Below are 17,004 nucleotides of genomic sequence, written 5' to 3'. Positions count from 1 at the left end.
TGTTATGAGTAGCTAGGTGTTTATGTACTTGGTCAGTGTCTAACTCTCTGGATACATAAGCTGTATGCAAATGGAGACAGTGTCTGTTATGTTCTTTATTGTTGTAACTCTGGGAACTAGCTAGTGTCTGCAACTTAGTAGATGTTCAGTAAATAAATACTGAATGAATATATTCTGAAAATGGAGGTATTGTCATCTTTAGATATTTTTGCCAGGAGTTAGTTTTCCTTTGATAAAATGTTCTTCAGTCTTTGAAAAATTAGACTTTGAATTGTGCAAAGTAACACCTTAGAATCCATCCTCCTTAAGAAATTTTAAAATGTTACTGATCCATCCATTTCCAGCAAAGATGAAATAGCCTCATTATACTCAGGTCCTCCCTTTTAAAACTAAAAGACTCTAGAAATCATTTAAAAAATGAGCATAGGAAGACTTTGAAGGGTAGAAAGAAGAAGACAGATGGCTTAAGGACCTTCACACATGAGGAACCACATAGCTGTGGGTCCCCTGGGTTTCCTTATTACTTGTCATACATCATGTACAGAACACTCCAAAAGCTTCCCACCTGGACCTCCAATAAACACAGACTGTAAGAAAAGTCAGTTTCCTCTAGACAGAAGACCAGGAAAAGGATGGCCTAATAGAAAACTTTTTTGGCAATATTCACTCTATGCCAGTCAGATACAATGGCAAAAATAATTCCTCACCTCCCTATCGTTTTCTAGAGCCAAACAGAGAGCCAATCCTCCCTCATACCTGCCCCTTTCCATGCTCCTAACCAGCAGAATCAAGCAGCAGTGCTTCAGTCCCCCTACCTGGTGGTGTCGGAGGAACTGAGCAAGGAGCTAATCTCCAATTCTTTGCCTAATGTGTCAGCTTCTCTTACTGGTTGGGTAGCTGAGCAGGGACCTGGCCTTTCATCTTCTGCTTGGTGCCGTGGTCCAGAGTGAGCTGAACTTCCACCCAAGCCTGGCATCAAGACTAAATGAGGCAGTACAAATTGAGGGTTGTTAGCCTTCTCCTTTCTGCCACTCCAGTGTGAAACTGAGCCTCCATCCTCCACAACTATGCAGCAGCAATGAAACTGAATGAGATGATGTGAAGCAGAGCTACTTGGCACTCTGCTTTGGCCCGCCTCCATCCCCTGCTAGTATTGGCTGAGTCCTGCATGGCACCAGTGACACTGATCAAGGTGGTATGAGGTGGGGCTGTCAGTACTCCAGAGTTTCCAGCCCTAGTGTGAGGCCCAGCTGGCAGCTGAGTGTCCATGTCCATTCTATACCATTTCTCTCTCAGTCCTTCACTCCTCCAAGGGCCATAGAGTCCAACAGGGAGCTGTTCTACTCAGGACATGCCTACTCATAGGCAACAAGGTGAGGTGAGCTGAGTCTCACTTTCACAAGAAAGATGTCAGCAGGGCTGAGAGGAGAGCTGAACTGCCATCTCACCGGAGTGCAATAAAAGAACATGACTCAGCATGTCACTTTTGCTGAGATAGTGTTAACAGGGCCCAGTGAGAAGCTAACACACTCTGAACCTCTGAACCTCAACGGGGGGATGACTGCTAAATGGAAGATTAAATAGGAGCCAGAGTCTCGTAATATAATAACTAGGATGTCTAGGACATAGTGGAAATCACTCATTGTACCAAGAACCAGGAAAAATTACAACTTAAATGAGAAAAGGCAGTTAACATGAATCAAGAATGAATTGGATATTGGAATTATCTAACAAGGATGTTAAAATACTAAAAAAAAAAAAAAAAAAAAAAAGCAATTACAAATTCTCTTAAAACAAATGACAATTAGAAAAACTCACCCAAGAAGTAGAAGTTATAAGAAGAGAACCAAATGGAAATCATAGAACTGAAAAATATAGCCTCTCTCTCTAACACACATACACACCCTTGCCGGATGGACTCAGTAGTCCAGTGGAAATTACAGAGGAAAGAATTGGTGAGCTTGAAAATAGATCAGTAGGAATCATCCAGGAATTTACCCAGTCTGTAAAGCAGAGAGAAATAGATTGAGGAAAAGAAGACTAGAACCTGGGGGTAGGGAGTGTCTGTGGGACAATAACAGAAGAACATAATATAATACAGAATGTTATGAATATAATAACATTTATATCAACACAGACCAAGAAGGAGAGGAGAGACTGATATTGAAAAAGTATTCAAAGAAATAATGGCTGAAAAATTGTTAAATTTGGTGAGAGACATAAACCTACAGATCTAAGGAGTTGAAGCTGAGTAAACCCTGGATAGGATAAACCGAAAGAAATTCACATGAAGGCTCATCGAAATTAAACTTCTGAACACTAAAGGCAAAGAAAAAAATTGACATTACTTCTAGGGGGATCACCTATTTGAATCACTGAAGGTTTCTCATCTGAAACCAAGGAGGCCAGAAGAAGTGGTGTAATACTCTTCATATACTAAAAGAAAAAGGTTGTCAATTATAGCAAGAATATCCTTCAGGAATGAGGCAAAGGTACAAGAATTCTTAGACTACGAAATACTGAGAGAATTCATTGCTATCAGGTCTACCTTTAAAAGAATGGCTGAAGAAAGTTCTCTAAATGAAAAGAAATAGTAGGAGAAGAAGGGTTTGAATTCACAAAGGAAAGAATGTTGGGATGGGTAAAAACAGGTGTGAATATAATAGACGATCCTTCCTTAAATGATGTTTTATGGTTGAAGCAAAAGTTATAAACCCTAATGTGGTACTCAGTGTATATGGAGGCATAATAAGACAGTTAAACTTAAAGGTGGGGGTGGGGGTAGAGGGCCCTAAGTGCTAAATGCAAGTAAGTTCCACACGTCACTAGAAACATCTCTGCTAGTAGATGCTGATAGATCATGTATCCATATTGTAATACCTGGAACAATGACTATTTCAAATGGGTCACTCTCCTTTCTGACATTTTTCAAAACATGATTATACACTTGTGCATGTACCTTATAAAATGCACAGTGTTGGCTGAAGAGGATTTTCTATAATTGGTTCCATATTCTTTATGATATTTTGCAATTTGCTTTTTTGTTTGTTATTCAGTATGTTTTTTTTTTTTTTTTACAATGAATCCTCATAACTACTGTTCTAGGTATGGATGCATCACTTTATTTTTCTGTTTCTTTATTGAGAGATGATTTTCAAGACATTTTTTTTTTTTCAGTTTAACCATTACAAGCCATACATAATGGGCATGCTTGTTGGGAGGCTCTATGATTCCATGTGTGTGTGTTTGTTTCTGAATTTTTCTAATTGAAATAAAGCCCCTTGGGTATTTTCTCATGTGTTGTTTGCTTGGCTCACTCTGACTCATGTGCTAAGTTAGATTCTTGCAGATTCCATTTTGCAAGGGGTAGCGTTCCTGGAAATGCAAGCTGTAAGAGAATCAGAAGATATGTGCCTGCATCACAGTAGGCCTTCAGCCAAGGGGTTCAGACCTTGCTGGTTGCTTTCTCCCAGACTGCAGAGATGTTCAAGAAATCTTTTCATTATGTCCAAGGATCCCTGATTGCCTAAAAGTCCATTTCCTTGAGGATTCCTAGGGACACTATGAATTATTTTCTTGATTCCTTACAGCATGGGTGGACATGACCCTTGTAGCTCTCTCGTCAGCCAAGATGGTTAAACTTGCTAGTCAATAAGCCAAATGAATGGCAGCCAGGGGTGCATGCAGCTAGCAAGAGAAACTGTCTGTGACTGAGAATGTTTGCAGGTTGGTACACCATCACTCACTGGCCACAAGTGGACAGACAGTATGGATACCCCATGACTCACTGGCCACAAGTGGACAGACAGTATGGATACCCCATGACTCATTGGTAGTATGGAGAGAGGAAACATAGGTGTAAATTGTACACATAGTGTGTATGTCAGTTTTGTAGTGGTTGTATTCAGGAAAATGTTAGAGACAAAAAGAAGTATAATAAATTAGTGATGAGGGATCCCTGGGTGGCGCAGCGGTTTAGCGCCTGCCTTTGGCCCAGGGCGCGATCCTGGAAACCCGGGATCGAATCCCACGTCGGGGTCCCGGTGCATGGAGCCTGCTTCTCCCTCTGCCTGTGTCTCTGCCTCTGTCTCTCTCTCTGTGTGACTATCATAAAAATAAATAAATAAATAAATAAATTAGTGATGATTGAATGGCTACTAAAATTTTTCTGAGGATAAGAAGGGCTTTGTTAACTCCATGGGAAGGAGATAGAAAGTGGGACAGTCACTCCTTTATGATCATAATGCCCTTTACATCAGGAAAATCTATTGGTTTCTCAGCGAAACCTTTTAACTTCCTTGTGGGTTACTTCTTAAATATAGCAAAATAATTTGAAAGCAGACTTGTAGGGGATTTTAGTTCCTAATTTGTGTTTCATGATATGCCTTAAGATGGGTGATTTGCCTTTATCAGCTCCGACATCAGGGGCTTGAAGACTTTTACAACTAATTTTGAGTTGTGAAAATTTTTCTAAGTAAATGTTCTAAGTAATTTTTCTAAGTAAAATCCATCCTTGGGAAATTAGGATGACCTCTTATTGCAGAGTTTTAGAGCAACTCTCTGGGAGGTGGAAAAACTCTTTGAGAAATCAATGTATAATTAATGCATATTTCTTTGTTTAGAGGAAAAGCTGAACTGTATTATTATTAAAAGCATTTAAGGTGACCTGTCTTTTGTAGGAAGGGCATTAAGATGGCTAAATCATGATAAAGGGGGTATTGTGTTTGCCAGCTATTATCAGTCAAATTTGCATAAAAGTAATCATTAGAGTCAGAGGCATTAAATGCATTAATTATCTATTAAAGGGGTAATTTAACAATCATTAAGGGAGGCACTAGTAGATTGGTGATCATTTTTACAAATGATGTACTTGATCTAAGCTTTATATAACACCAAAAAGATTAATCTGCCATTTTTACTTTGATGAAATACACATTTTGTTTCCATTTTCTGGTAGCTTCTGTTAAGAATTGAATATTAGGAGGGTACCTGGGTGGCTCAGTGATTAAGCCTCTGCCTTTGGCTCAGGGCATGAGCCCAGGGTTCTGGGATCGAATCCTGCATTGGGCTCCCTGCAGGGAGCCTACTTCTCCCTCTCCCTATGTCTCTGCTTCTCTCTGTCTTTAATGAATAAATAAATAAATAACTTTTTTTAAAAAAAAGAATTAAATATTGGAATGAATGAACAAACATAAATTTAGTGCTTGTGCTATAACTTTGTGCAAGATACATGGGCATACCAGTAGCCAATTCTTGATCAGGTATGGGTTGGTGGCATTGGTTGACTGGCTCCATATTTCCACCTGTCATGGATGAGAAACCTCGCCATTGTCTAAAGATCAACAGCATTACTCTCCCCCTGGGCCCCATCCTGCTGGCCTTATGGCAGTTGAAGGTACCACCTTCCCATCTACTGGACATCACGGCTAGCAGCCTGGAGTCACCTTTGTCCAGCCCCTCTTGTGTCTTACTTTGAAATATCTTTGTCTCCACTGGGGTCACTGTGCTTACAAATGAAAGAAACCCACTCAAGCTAGCCTCTACAGATAGAGAGGATAGAGAGTTAATTTACGGAACCAAGGTCTCCTGAGGGGCTGTGGCAGGAGAAGGGTAGTTCTTAGAAACCAAGGCACTCTTTCCTGCCCACTAGCAACTGTTGCTTCTCTTTTCAACCTCTTTGCAGCATGGCTTTCTGGGCTTTGCCAGGAACACAGGTCCCAGCCCTGAACTCACCTGCCTTTCTGAGGCCAGTGCTGGTAGTGAAGGTTTGACTTCCACCCCAGATTCCTAGGAGGGAGAGACTGTGGCTGTATTTTTATCATGTTGTGGTTCAATAAGCCCTGTTTCAGTGGGCTGTGGCCAGGGGACTGGTTCTGTCACAAAACATGCAGAGAAGGCTGGTAGCTGGCAAAGCACCCAAGTAAGTCTGCCCTTTAGCCCTGGGTTATACACTTTCCTTGCCACAGGAAACTAAGTTCTCACCCTCTTGCATTGGGAAGCTGGAGCCAGCTCTCACTAGTTTCCTCCTCTCCCATCTGCCCCTCCTCTCCTTCCTGCCACATAGCTATCTGATACACTTTTCCAGTGTCCACAGTGACCTCATATCACTGTCACAATAACTAGGGTCTTTCTGATACTCTGATATCCACAAGTCCAGACCTCCTCTTGCATTCGGATGGCTCTCTGTCCTTGTCTGACCAGATTCTGCTTTACTTCCCTCTGAACCTTTGTAACACCCAGCAGGCTTGTGACCCACCCTCTTCTTACTCATACTCTAGACCTGTGTTACTGCTTTGCTTTTTCTTTGAGGTGCCTCCAACCTCTCTTCTCTCCATTTCTGGAGATCCAGCTCAACCCAGATAGAACTGGGTTTAAGCATCTGGAGAGTGTGTGTAGAGGGTCATACCGACTTGAAGGATTGGTATAAAAAGCAGCAGGCACTGAAGCTTCTTCCTCTTTGGGGCTGACGGTGGTGTTAGGAGTGACGTCAGCAGTGGTAGGTGTTTTTCTGTTGGGTCCAGATCAAACCCCACCCTAAACATACTTCTCTTTCCTACCTTCAAGCTGCCTATCTCATTATCATAGTATAGCAAGTGACTGTTTTATAGTATATACTTGTGTTCCTGAGCCCTCTTGCTGGATTTACAAACTCTTTACAGGTAGCAATGGTGCCATCTGTTTCTTTTGAATCATTGCACCCAGCACTCAGGAAATGTTTCTTCTTCATTATTAGATAAACATGATCTAGTTCAACTCAATAAACGTTTTGAAGTGCATTTTAAGTGCCAGATATCATTCACTGAAAAAATTATCCTTGACCCAACAAGGGCTCATGGAGTGAATAAATTATGAAGGATGATATATTTGATTGGCATGGTAGCAGCACAAAAACTTTTACTTTCAAGTCTCTAATTATGCATGGTTTTATATTGGTTCTTGAACGAAGAAAGCCATAAAGAATTGTTCCCTTTGCTTGAATTTGCTTAAATTATTGATATGGCCCATCATGGTAGACTCTATATCATGATTCACAGAGTCAATTTCCATCCCCTTCTTGTCTTCTCCGTGATCTCTCAGCCTATTGTGCACCTGGGAATGGCCAGGTGACCTAGTTCTGACCAGTGGCAAATTGACAGATGCTCCTAGAGAAGGTTTCTCCCACCACTTGACAGCGTAAAGATTTGTAAAGAGACAGCTTTTCCCCTTCTCCCTCCTTCCTGCCTGGAACACAGACAGATCCTATGCCTGGAGATGCAATAGCCATTCTACTACCATGAAGATGAAAGCCATAGGCTAAGGGTGGTAGACCAGGAAGATGAGAGAAGCTGGTGCCTCAGTGGTATTCTTGAGCAGCTGCACCTGCCCTTCACTGCGCACTTCCAGACATTTTTATTCATGAAAAAAAGCAAAGCACTCACTTATTATAAGTTATTGTTGGGTGGCAGTTGTTCCTTGCAATTGAATCCTTGGATGGTCCTCTGAGAAGCGGGGTTCCTGTCTTACTTGTGGCCAGCCACAGATGAAGGTCAGAGACCTGATGGAGAAGGAGCTTGGGCTTCTAGTGCATGGTGGAACCATCCCCCTATATGTTAGCTGCTTGGGAACTTGGACATGATTCACATCTCCCTGAGCCTGCCTTATCTGTAGACACGGCTCTCAGTACCTACCTGTAGGGCAGGGCTGCGTGGAACGTTTCAAGATGTAATGTATGTCCTGGCCTACCACACAGGTACTGAATGAGAGTCAGTAGGGAAGAAGCCAAAGGGAAAGTGTTAATGAACTTCGGTTTCAACTTCTTTTATTTTATTGGTGGAAGAGACTACTTACAGTAGGGGGATACATGGGCATAAGAGGAGGGATAGAAGAGGCAGCTTTCTGTGCCAGAACCAGTCTCTGGGGAATTCAGGCTAGACCAGGAATTCTTCTGTACCACCAGCTGTCTGCCTTTTCCCGGGTTGTTTAGTTTTGTCGTCTAAGTATATGCGTGTCTGTGTGTGGTGGGGAGGAGGCCAGGCGGACATGGTCATGAGGCACAGTTCATTTTAGGCAGTGTCTTAGGTTGTGGTAATTTTGTTGCAAAACTCATAACTTGGCAGGCTCCAGTTTCTGTATATTGGATCTCCATATAAGGTAGCTCTGTCTATGATTAATTCTTTAAGGCTTCTTTGCTAGGAGAAATTAGGAAGGTGGGAGGGGAAAGACCTCACTGGGATCTCTCTTCCCCTCACCTGACGTGATGGGAAGAGACAGAGCTTCCATAGACCACCCGGCACTGGACTCTGCTCTCCATCTGCAGCCGGCTGACAGGGATTTTCCTCGCAGGGTTGGTCACATTGTGCTCAGCCTTCTTGTTTGTTTCTTGCTGTGTCTTGTCTTTAATACAGGCAGATAGAAGAGATTGGGCAGGAAAATGACTTTCACGGTTTCTTCCTTTGATCTGAGTCATGGGTCACAGATCAAAGTGGCCACAAAGTCATCTTTGCCTTATAGAGTTCTAAAACATGCTGCTGTTTCATTTTGTTGGGGAGAGAAGGCTGAAGATTTCGTTTTTATGTACTCCACTTCTCTTTGCTTCTGGACTTCCTCATTGTGCTGTTCAATGGTGAAGGTGAAGGTGAAACCACCAGGTGATGCCCAGTTCTTTTGGATGCTTCCTCAATGAATGTCCTTGGTTGAAGACTTTAGCCAGCTTCTCAGCTTTTCCTTAGTCAGAGAGAAGCCCCTGACCCAGTCATGGCCCATCGGACTCTTCCAGGACTTCAGTTTAAGCAGAATGTCCCAGATACTCTTTCTTTGTCATTTTCCTGACCATAATGTGACCAATTCTTGCCACTTGGAAATCCATGGTATCTGTCATTCCTTCTTTCTCAGATCTTATACTCCAGTCTTCCTGTTGATTCTGTGAGGTCCTGTATACTTTCAAAACATTCCATCTTGATTTCGGTTGCTATAGTGAGTGTCATTTGCTTGCTAGCAAAAGAACCCTGTCTGATGCCTTTCATAAACTAGCCGATTCCTTTTCTTGCACATTTCTTTATATGTATGTATAAAAACATATATTTTATTGAAGTTTGATTTGCCACCATATAGTATAACACCCAGTGCTCATTCCATCAAGTGTCCTCCTCAGTGCTCATCACCCAGTCACTCCATCCCCCTGCCCGCCTCCCCTTCCACTACCCCTTGTTTGTTTCCTAGAGTTAGGAGTCTCTCATGTTTTGTCACCCTCTCTAAGTTTTCCCACTCATTTTCCCTCCTTTCCCCTATAATCCCTTTCACTATTTCTTATATTCCCCGTATGAGTGGAACCATATAATGACTGTCTTTCTCCAACTGACTTAGTTCACTCAGCATAATATAATACCCTCCAGTTCCATCCACGTTGAAGCAAATGGTAATGGGGTGGGATTTTGTCGTTTCTAATGGCTGAGTAATATTCCATTGTATACATAGACCACATCTTCTCTATTCATTCATCTGTCGATGGACACTGAAGCTACTTCCACAGTTTGGCTATTGTGGACATTGCTGCTATAAACATTGGGGTGCAGGTGTCCTGGTGTTTCACTGCATCTATGTCTTTGGGGGTAAATACCCAGTAGTTCTTGCACATTTCTATCTCCTTTTGTCCATAGACATCTACCTCCTGAGATGGTAAACAAATCAAAAGGACCATGTAACATGAGTTGTGGCCCTTTAGAGCTAAACCTCTCCTCCCCAGGGGGCACTCAGAGCAGCATACAGCTCTCAATTTCGTTGGCTTTAAGTTAGTGGTCCTTCTGAATTTTGAGATCCTCGAGCTATATATTTTTGAACAGCATGGCTATTCATAGGGGCTAACGAATCCTTACTCAGAACTTGGCTCATTACCCAGTACTGCTTTTAGGATTTCCATATTAAAAATAACAATTCTGTTTACTATTGCTTTAGAAATAGATATTTTCTTTTTTCTTGAAGACGAGTCTACCTCTCCAAGCACAGCTAAAATTCTGCATCCTCCATGAAATCATCTCCTCTTCACTCCTATCCTTGCCCTGAGCAACGAGCCTCTCCCTACTGTAAAGAAGTCAGAGCTCTATGTGCCATAGGATACAAAGCTCAGAATCCATCCGAGCTGGGCAGGTGTCTGATGATAAACAGTGGTGATTCTGAGTTTCAGGTGAGGAATGTGATGGCAGAGGCAAGGGACTGGGACAAGCCCATGTCTCCTCTGAGATAGACCACCACTGCTCATGTCCAGCCAGTGCTGCCATATGCAAAGGAAGGTCCCCTGTTGTCAGAGTTGGAAATTCATGTTTTAAAGTGAACCATCCCATTAAAGAAAGTGTTGGCAATGGATTGAAATTTAAAACACTGTATAGACCTCACTGCTTGGACCAAACAACATACCTTCAGACTGATCCTAGCCTGAGGTCTCAAGAACTTTATACCCTTAGGATAACAAGGCCTGAACTATATTAATTCATAGGAAAAAAACAACTTTCTAAGCAAAGAGCAGAAGAATATGTATAGGCTATATGTATATGTATGTGCCCTTACCTGTTCGGGATCTCTGTTCCCAAACTTTGGCCAGTTTGGTCAAGAACTGTCATGGGGGGACATCCATGGAGCACAGAGAGAAGAAAGACTCTCTGCAGAGATGGGAATGAGGAGGCCTCCCGAAGGACCTGATTCAGGTGAAACCCCACAGGTGGTAAGGAGAGGAAGATGCTAGAAGCCAGGTCTTTGGGCTCACAGGTCAGGCCTCTTCCACACTGTGTTGTTGCCTTTTCTTTAAAAACTTTCAGAAGAGGATAGTGAATAATGTGATAAACATCTGGATTACCCCCAGAATTAATAGGTATTCACCATTGGTCATTTTTCCTTTTTTGGGTATCCTTTTGTCTCTTTTCCTTAAGAAGTATGACATCTTCTTGATCAAATCATATTTGTGGTATTTTCCAAACAACTGGATTCCTAAATGATGATATCTTAGGAGGCATCATGGAGCTAAGCCATCCCTGAATCCAGGCCGAGAACGACGTTCTCATCCTTCCCGCCGCCGTGCTGGGGCACCTGCGCTGTGTGGGGTCTGGCGTGGCTGCCCCAGCATGCTCAAGCCAGCCCCTGACAGTGTTCTCTGCACCTTTGACTCCCCTGGAATGGAATGCTCCACAGATGAGGCTCCTTCCACATTCCAGATTCTTCAAGGTGGGATCTGGGAAAAAAGGGCCCCTCAGGAGGAACGTTTTTCCAGCCGAATGCTGACATCTCAGTTAATTACACAATAGGCACTTCTTTCAGCCAACAGGACTGTCCTTGTTTGCAAATGTTGTGAACCAGACGTCCCAAGCTCATTTTTCTTTTGATCCATGTTACACAACCTCTCTGAGTGCTAATCTGTTCCAATTCAAAATAGATTAAAAGTGCCACATGAATGGCAACTGCAGGTTTTTGTTTTTCTTAAAAATTGTCTATCTGAGGGGGAAAAATCCGAGAAATTCTGCTATGCTGGGTGAAAGTATTAATGATGCATTCCTTGCCAAGATGATTAATATGGGGAAAGTATGGAAGGAGAGTAAAAGAGGAATCCTGGAAAAGCAACTTCTTTGGGGAGAACCTCAGTAGTTTCAAAGGTTATTTCAAAATGGAAGGGTACTGAGGCTGGTTCAAATCAAGAACCTCAAGTGGCTATGAGAGGAAGTTTCCAGAAAATGAACTATTTCCAGTGTTTTGTTTTCATGTCAGTCAAATGTAGAATACACAGGCTGGTAAGCCAGACCACAGAAGTGAAGACTCGATATCTCATGTGGTGTGGTGGGGCCTCTGTGGCCTGGGAGCCATGCAGCGCTTTTGTTTGTTTAGATTCTCTTTGGCCTTGAACGATGACAGGAGGGCACCCATCTGTTGCTTCTGCTGACAGTCGGCACCAGCACACTGCTCGGTTCTTACTAAGTCACAGTTATACATCAGATTATGGGCCGGAGAGTCCAGCTTCCTTATTCTTTTGACAATGATGCTTTGGCAAGGGTGGAAGAAAGCTATGAGGATTAGTCTTTCTTATAATGAATGGCATATGTCACTGAGAACTGGCTTTTGAGCTATTTTTTTTCTTTTTTTGGGGGGGGCATGTTTTTTAGAGAGGGAGGTGGAGTGGGCAGAGGGAGAAGGAAAGAGAGAGAGAGAGAATCCTAACCAGGCTCCACCCCCAGTGCCGACCCTGACGTGGAGTTTGATATCATAACCCTGAGATCATGATCTGAGCTGAAATCAAGAGTTGGACACTTAACCAACTGAGCCACGCAGGCAAACCACCTTTCAGCTATTTTAGATGACACTTCTGATCATTCCAAGAGGAAGAATTCTAATCTTGGCCTTGGAGTCCTTGGCAATGGGTTCATTACCAAGGTAATAGAATTCAGGTCCTTCAGTAATAGCTCTGGGAGAAGGTTCCAGAAATGGCCAGCTCACGCTGAATTTAACAGTAGGCAAGGCCTTATTTATTGATTGTATGAAATAGAAAACTCAACCCAAAGTAGCACAGCAACAAAGAAATTTACAAAAATGTTCAAAGGGATATGTGGCTCCAGGGAGGATGCATACAGGGTCTCAGAATAGGTCATAAGAACACCCGAATCCTGTGTTCATACTTTAGTCCCACACATTCCTGGGCTAGTTCACTCTCAAGCAGGCTGAGGTACCCACAGCACTAGCTTTATTTTCCAGGCCCAAAGCCAAGTGGAAAAGAAGAATCTGCTTCCCTGGAAGCTCAACATAAGAAGCTCAGAGCCTCTAATTGGCTTGACAAATTTAGCCCATGTCACATACCTAGCTCTGAGTTTTCCATTGAGCACTGGTTGTTGAGGCCTGGGTCAGGGACCTCTCCCCTGGAACAAGAGGAACCATCTCTAGGCTCAGAGTCTAGACCATGTTCCATCCAGGGATTCAAACAATGTCATCAGGAACCATCTCTCAGTTTCTTCTCCCTGTGGGTTGTCTTCACTCCCGGATAAGTTATGTCCTTGCTAGGTCAAAAGTAGGAGAGGTCTGGTTCTATTAAAAACCTCGAGGATGAAATAAGAGGTAGAGCAGGGCTGCTGAAAGACCCACACCTTGCAGGGAAGTGCCAGCAAGCTAACCAGAGGAAAAATGAGCAAGCAGGACCTCATGTTCTCACCAGTGCCGTCTGTCTGCACCTCGTCGGTCACCACTGAACCGTGTATCAAACCACCCCAGACTTCCAGTGTGCTTGTGGAGCAGATGGATTCAGCTGTTTCTGTTGTCCAGAACGCAGGGCTTCATGACAGGTGTTTCACTTCTGCATTATTTCATCCTTAACGGCATCTTAACTTCCCAAGTGCAAGGAGAGCTACGTTCTTCTATTTGTCAGGGGAGCCATACATCATCTCTGCAGAGATTCGTTCATCTTTAGCTATTTCGCGGCTCCTCACGTCTCAGTTTGACTCAAGATGAATTTAATCATAGGTACTTTGGAACCATAGGAGACTTTATCTTATACTTATTTATTTTAGAGTGGTCAATATCACTCAATCAGCCTTTCAGTGAAATACAAGAAAAAGCAAACTACTTTTAATGTGATAGTTGAACTGTATTTTTGAATCCTTCCATTCCGCATGCTACGTTGGAATAACATGGAACGACGTAGCTGGATCCAAGAATCAGTATGTGTTCTGTTATTAATCACACTCAGTTAATACTTCTTATAGAGTGGATTGTACAAAACTCAGGAGAGAGTGAGAGCTCTGGCTTCTCCTGGCATACATAGTATAAAGGAAAAGAATTGCTCTCGTTGGCTAATATTGAAGAATTGGCTAAATACAGAAATTTGTCTCTACATGTGGCTGAATATATAGGGCAATTCAAATTCATTCCATTTAATGAACATAGTGTGTTCATGTTTTTGATGAAAAAGATGTGCTAATTTGGCCTTTTAAGTTTTGTTTCAAGTTTGCTTTTCTTTATATTAAGGAAAATAATAAACTCAGTGCCAATTTTACATTACTCTGTATCTAAATAAGTATACACCCACAAGCTCTACTACTATTTGTTTCTTCTTTGAGAATCCTATCTATAAATGCAGTAATTGTAACAACTAGTTGTTTATGGCAGAAACAGTTATTAAAGTATTTACTTATGCAATTTTGTTGTTTTCTTTGTAAGCCAAATCAATGTATAAATCAGGGCCACCGTGTACAGGTTTGCCACTGATTGGCTCTGGGGAGCTAGGTAAGTCTATCTACATTAGTTAGGAGAAATTGCAAGGTATAAAGGGGTCAGGAATCCCAAGCAAGTTTGCAACCCAGCAGGACAAGTTCTTTTTTTTTTTTTTTTCTTTTTTGTATATTTTTTTTATTGGAGTTCAATTTGCCGACATATAGCATAACACCCAGCGTTCATCCCATCAAGTTCCCCCCTCAGTGCCCATCACCCAGTCACCCCAACCCCCCGCCACCCCTTCCACCACCCCTTGTTTGTTTCCCAGAGTTAGGAGTCTCTCATGTTCTATCACCCTGACTGATATTTCCCATTCATTTTCTCTCCTTTCCCCTTTAATCCCTTTCACTATTTTTTATATTCCCCGAATGAATGAGACCATATAATGTTTGTCCTCCAATTGACTTACTTCACTCAGCATAATACCCTCCAGTTCCCTCCATGTTGAAGCAAATTGTGGGTATTTGTCATTTCTAATAGCTGAGTAATATTCCATTGTATACATAGACCACATCTTCTTTATCCATTCATCTTTCAGTGGACACGGGGGCTCCCTCCACAGTTTGGCTATTGTGGACATTGCTGCTAGAAACATCGGGGTGCAGGTGTCCTGGCATTTCACTGCATCTGTATCTTTGGGGTAAATTCCCAGCAGTGCAATTGCTGGGTCATAGGGTGGTTCTATTTCTAACTCTTTGAGGAACCTCCACACAGTTTTCCAGAGTGGCTGCACCAGTTCACATTCCCACCCACAGTGCAAGAGGGTTCCCCTTTCTCCACATCCTCTCCAACATTTGTTGTTTCCTGTCTTGTTAATTTTCCCCATTCTCACTGGTGTGAGGTGGTATCTCATTGTGGTTTTGATTTGTATTGCCCTGATGGCAAGTGATGTGGAGCATTTTCTCATGTGCTTGTTGGCCGTGTCTGTCTTCTTTGGTAAAATTTCTGTTCATGTCTTTTGTCCATTTCATGATTGGATTGTTTGTTTCTTTGCTGTTGAGTTTAATAAGTTCTTTAGAGATCTGGGATACTAGCCCTTTATCTGATATGTCATTTGCAAATATCTTCTCCCATTCCGTAGGTTGTCTTCTAGTTTTGTTGTCTGTTTCTTTTGCTGTGCAGAAGCTTTTTATCTTGATGAAGTCCCAATAGTTCATTTTTGCTTTTGTTTCCCTTGCCTTCATAAATGTTTCTTTCAAGAAGTTTCTGTGGCCGAGTTCAAAAAGGGTGTTGCCTGTGTTCTCCTCTAGGATTTTGATGTATTCTTGTCTCACATTTAGGTCCGTCATCCATTTTGAGTTTATCTTTGTGTATGGTGTAAGAGAATGGCCTAGTTCCATTCTTCTGCACGTGGCTGTCCAATTTTCCCAGCACCATTTATTGAAGAGACGGTCCCCAGCAGGACAAGTTCTATTAGGTAAGGCTTGAGAATAATCTTCTGTGACTCCAGGCACCACTATCTGGGCCCCGGGTAGCAACCCCATCCTTTGCATCCCACTTCCTTTGGCCTCTGAATCTGTGGCTCTGCCCTCAGAGTCATCCTTCCTTCCTTTCATCTCACCTCTGTCTCTTCCAGGCCAGGCTGACAGTGTTTCTGCTTATATAACAGTCTTCCACGAATGTTAGGGAGATCTGTGTCAATAATCTGGAGGGTATTCCACAGATTTTTCCTGGATGATCCCATCTCTATTCCTTGCTCCTGCAGAGATGGTTGATTGGATCCGGGAGTCACACATCTAATCTCTCTAGCCAGAATTGGCTCATCCACACACTCGTAGTATTCTTTCCAGAGCCCACTTGCTCATTTTTTGTTATCTGGATAGGCAAAAAATTATCCAAATCACCAAGTGCTGTTGTTGTTGTTGTTTTTTTTTTTTTTTTTTTTTTAACAATTTTGCTTTCAATTTATCTCTTTCCTCTCAAATTTGGCTATAAGCAGCAAGGAGAAACCAGGCCACAACTTCCATACTTTGCTTTGAAGTCTCTTCAACAAAATAATCCAAGTTCATCATTCACAAGCTCTACTTTCCACCTCACAGCAGAACATAACTCAGCCAAGTTTTCTGCCACTGTGTATATAAGAATCACCTTTCCTCCACTGTCCATAACATGTTCATAATTTCCTTTTAAGGCCTCACCAGAAGAACTTCCACCATTCCTATTTCCAGCACGTTCTGTTTCTAATGATATATGTATTCATGAAGATGAATGGAGCTTTCCTGTAGCTCTCTCTTCTTTCTGAGTCCTTCCTGGAATTGTGTGTAATGTCCTTACTTTACCGACAGTCTCCTCAAAGCAATCCAGGCTTTTTCTATCATGTACCTCAAAATTCTTCCAACTTCAACCAATGACCCCATTTCAAAGCCACTTCCACATTGTTAGGTATTTGTTATAGCAAACCTCATTTTCCTGGTACCAGAATCAGTGTTAGTGTCCTAGTGCTGCCACAACAAAGTGCCTCAGATGAGTGGCTGAAAACATAGGAACTTGTTATCCCACGGTTCTGGAGGCTAAAAGTCTGAAATCAAGTTGTTGGCAGGCTGACCTACCTCTGAAGGCTCTAGGGAAAAGTCCTTCCTTGCCTCTTCTAGCTTCTGGTGGTTTGCTGGCAATACTTGACATTGTTGGGCTTGAAGCTGCAACATTCCCATCTCACCTTGTGTGTGAGTGCATGTCTTTGCATCTCTCCCTACATGGACAAAAATCATATTGGATTTAGGCACCCCTCTAATTTGGTGTGACCTCAATTTACTACACTTGCAAAAACTCTCTTTCCAAATAAGGCCATCT

General features: G+C 42.4%; 1 protein-coding gene and 1 long non-coding RNA gene across 11 annotated transcripts in view; one reads left to right on the top strand and one right to left on the bottom strand.

Annotated features, from left to right (window-relative positions):
• The window catches only part of LOC140610154 (uncharacterized), a 32,048-nt gene extending 19,762 nt beyond the window's left edge, over positions 1-12,286 (bottom strand). Inside the window, exon 1 of the long non-coding RNA XR_012011927.1 lies at positions 10,540-12,286. This is a non-coding gene — a long non-coding RNA (uncharacterized lncRNA). The remainder of the gene's footprint in view (positions 1-10,539) is intronic.
• Positions 1-17,004, top strand: part of CACNA2D3 (calcium voltage-gated channel auxiliary subunit alpha2delta 3) — a 945,543-nt gene that overhangs the window by 389,979 nt on the left and 538,560 nt on the right. The gene's annotated exons all lie outside the window — the stretch shown is intronic.

The sequence above is a fragment of the Canis lupus genome, chromosome 19 (assembly GCF_048164855.1).
Source record: "Canis lupus baileyi chromosome 19, mCanLup2.hap1, whole genome shotgun sequence".
NCBI lineage: Eukaryota > Metazoa > Chordata > Mammalia > Carnivora > Canidae > Canis > Canis lupus.
Note: the sequence above shows the minus strand (reverse complement) of the source record. Positions and strands in the feature narration are given on the sequence as shown.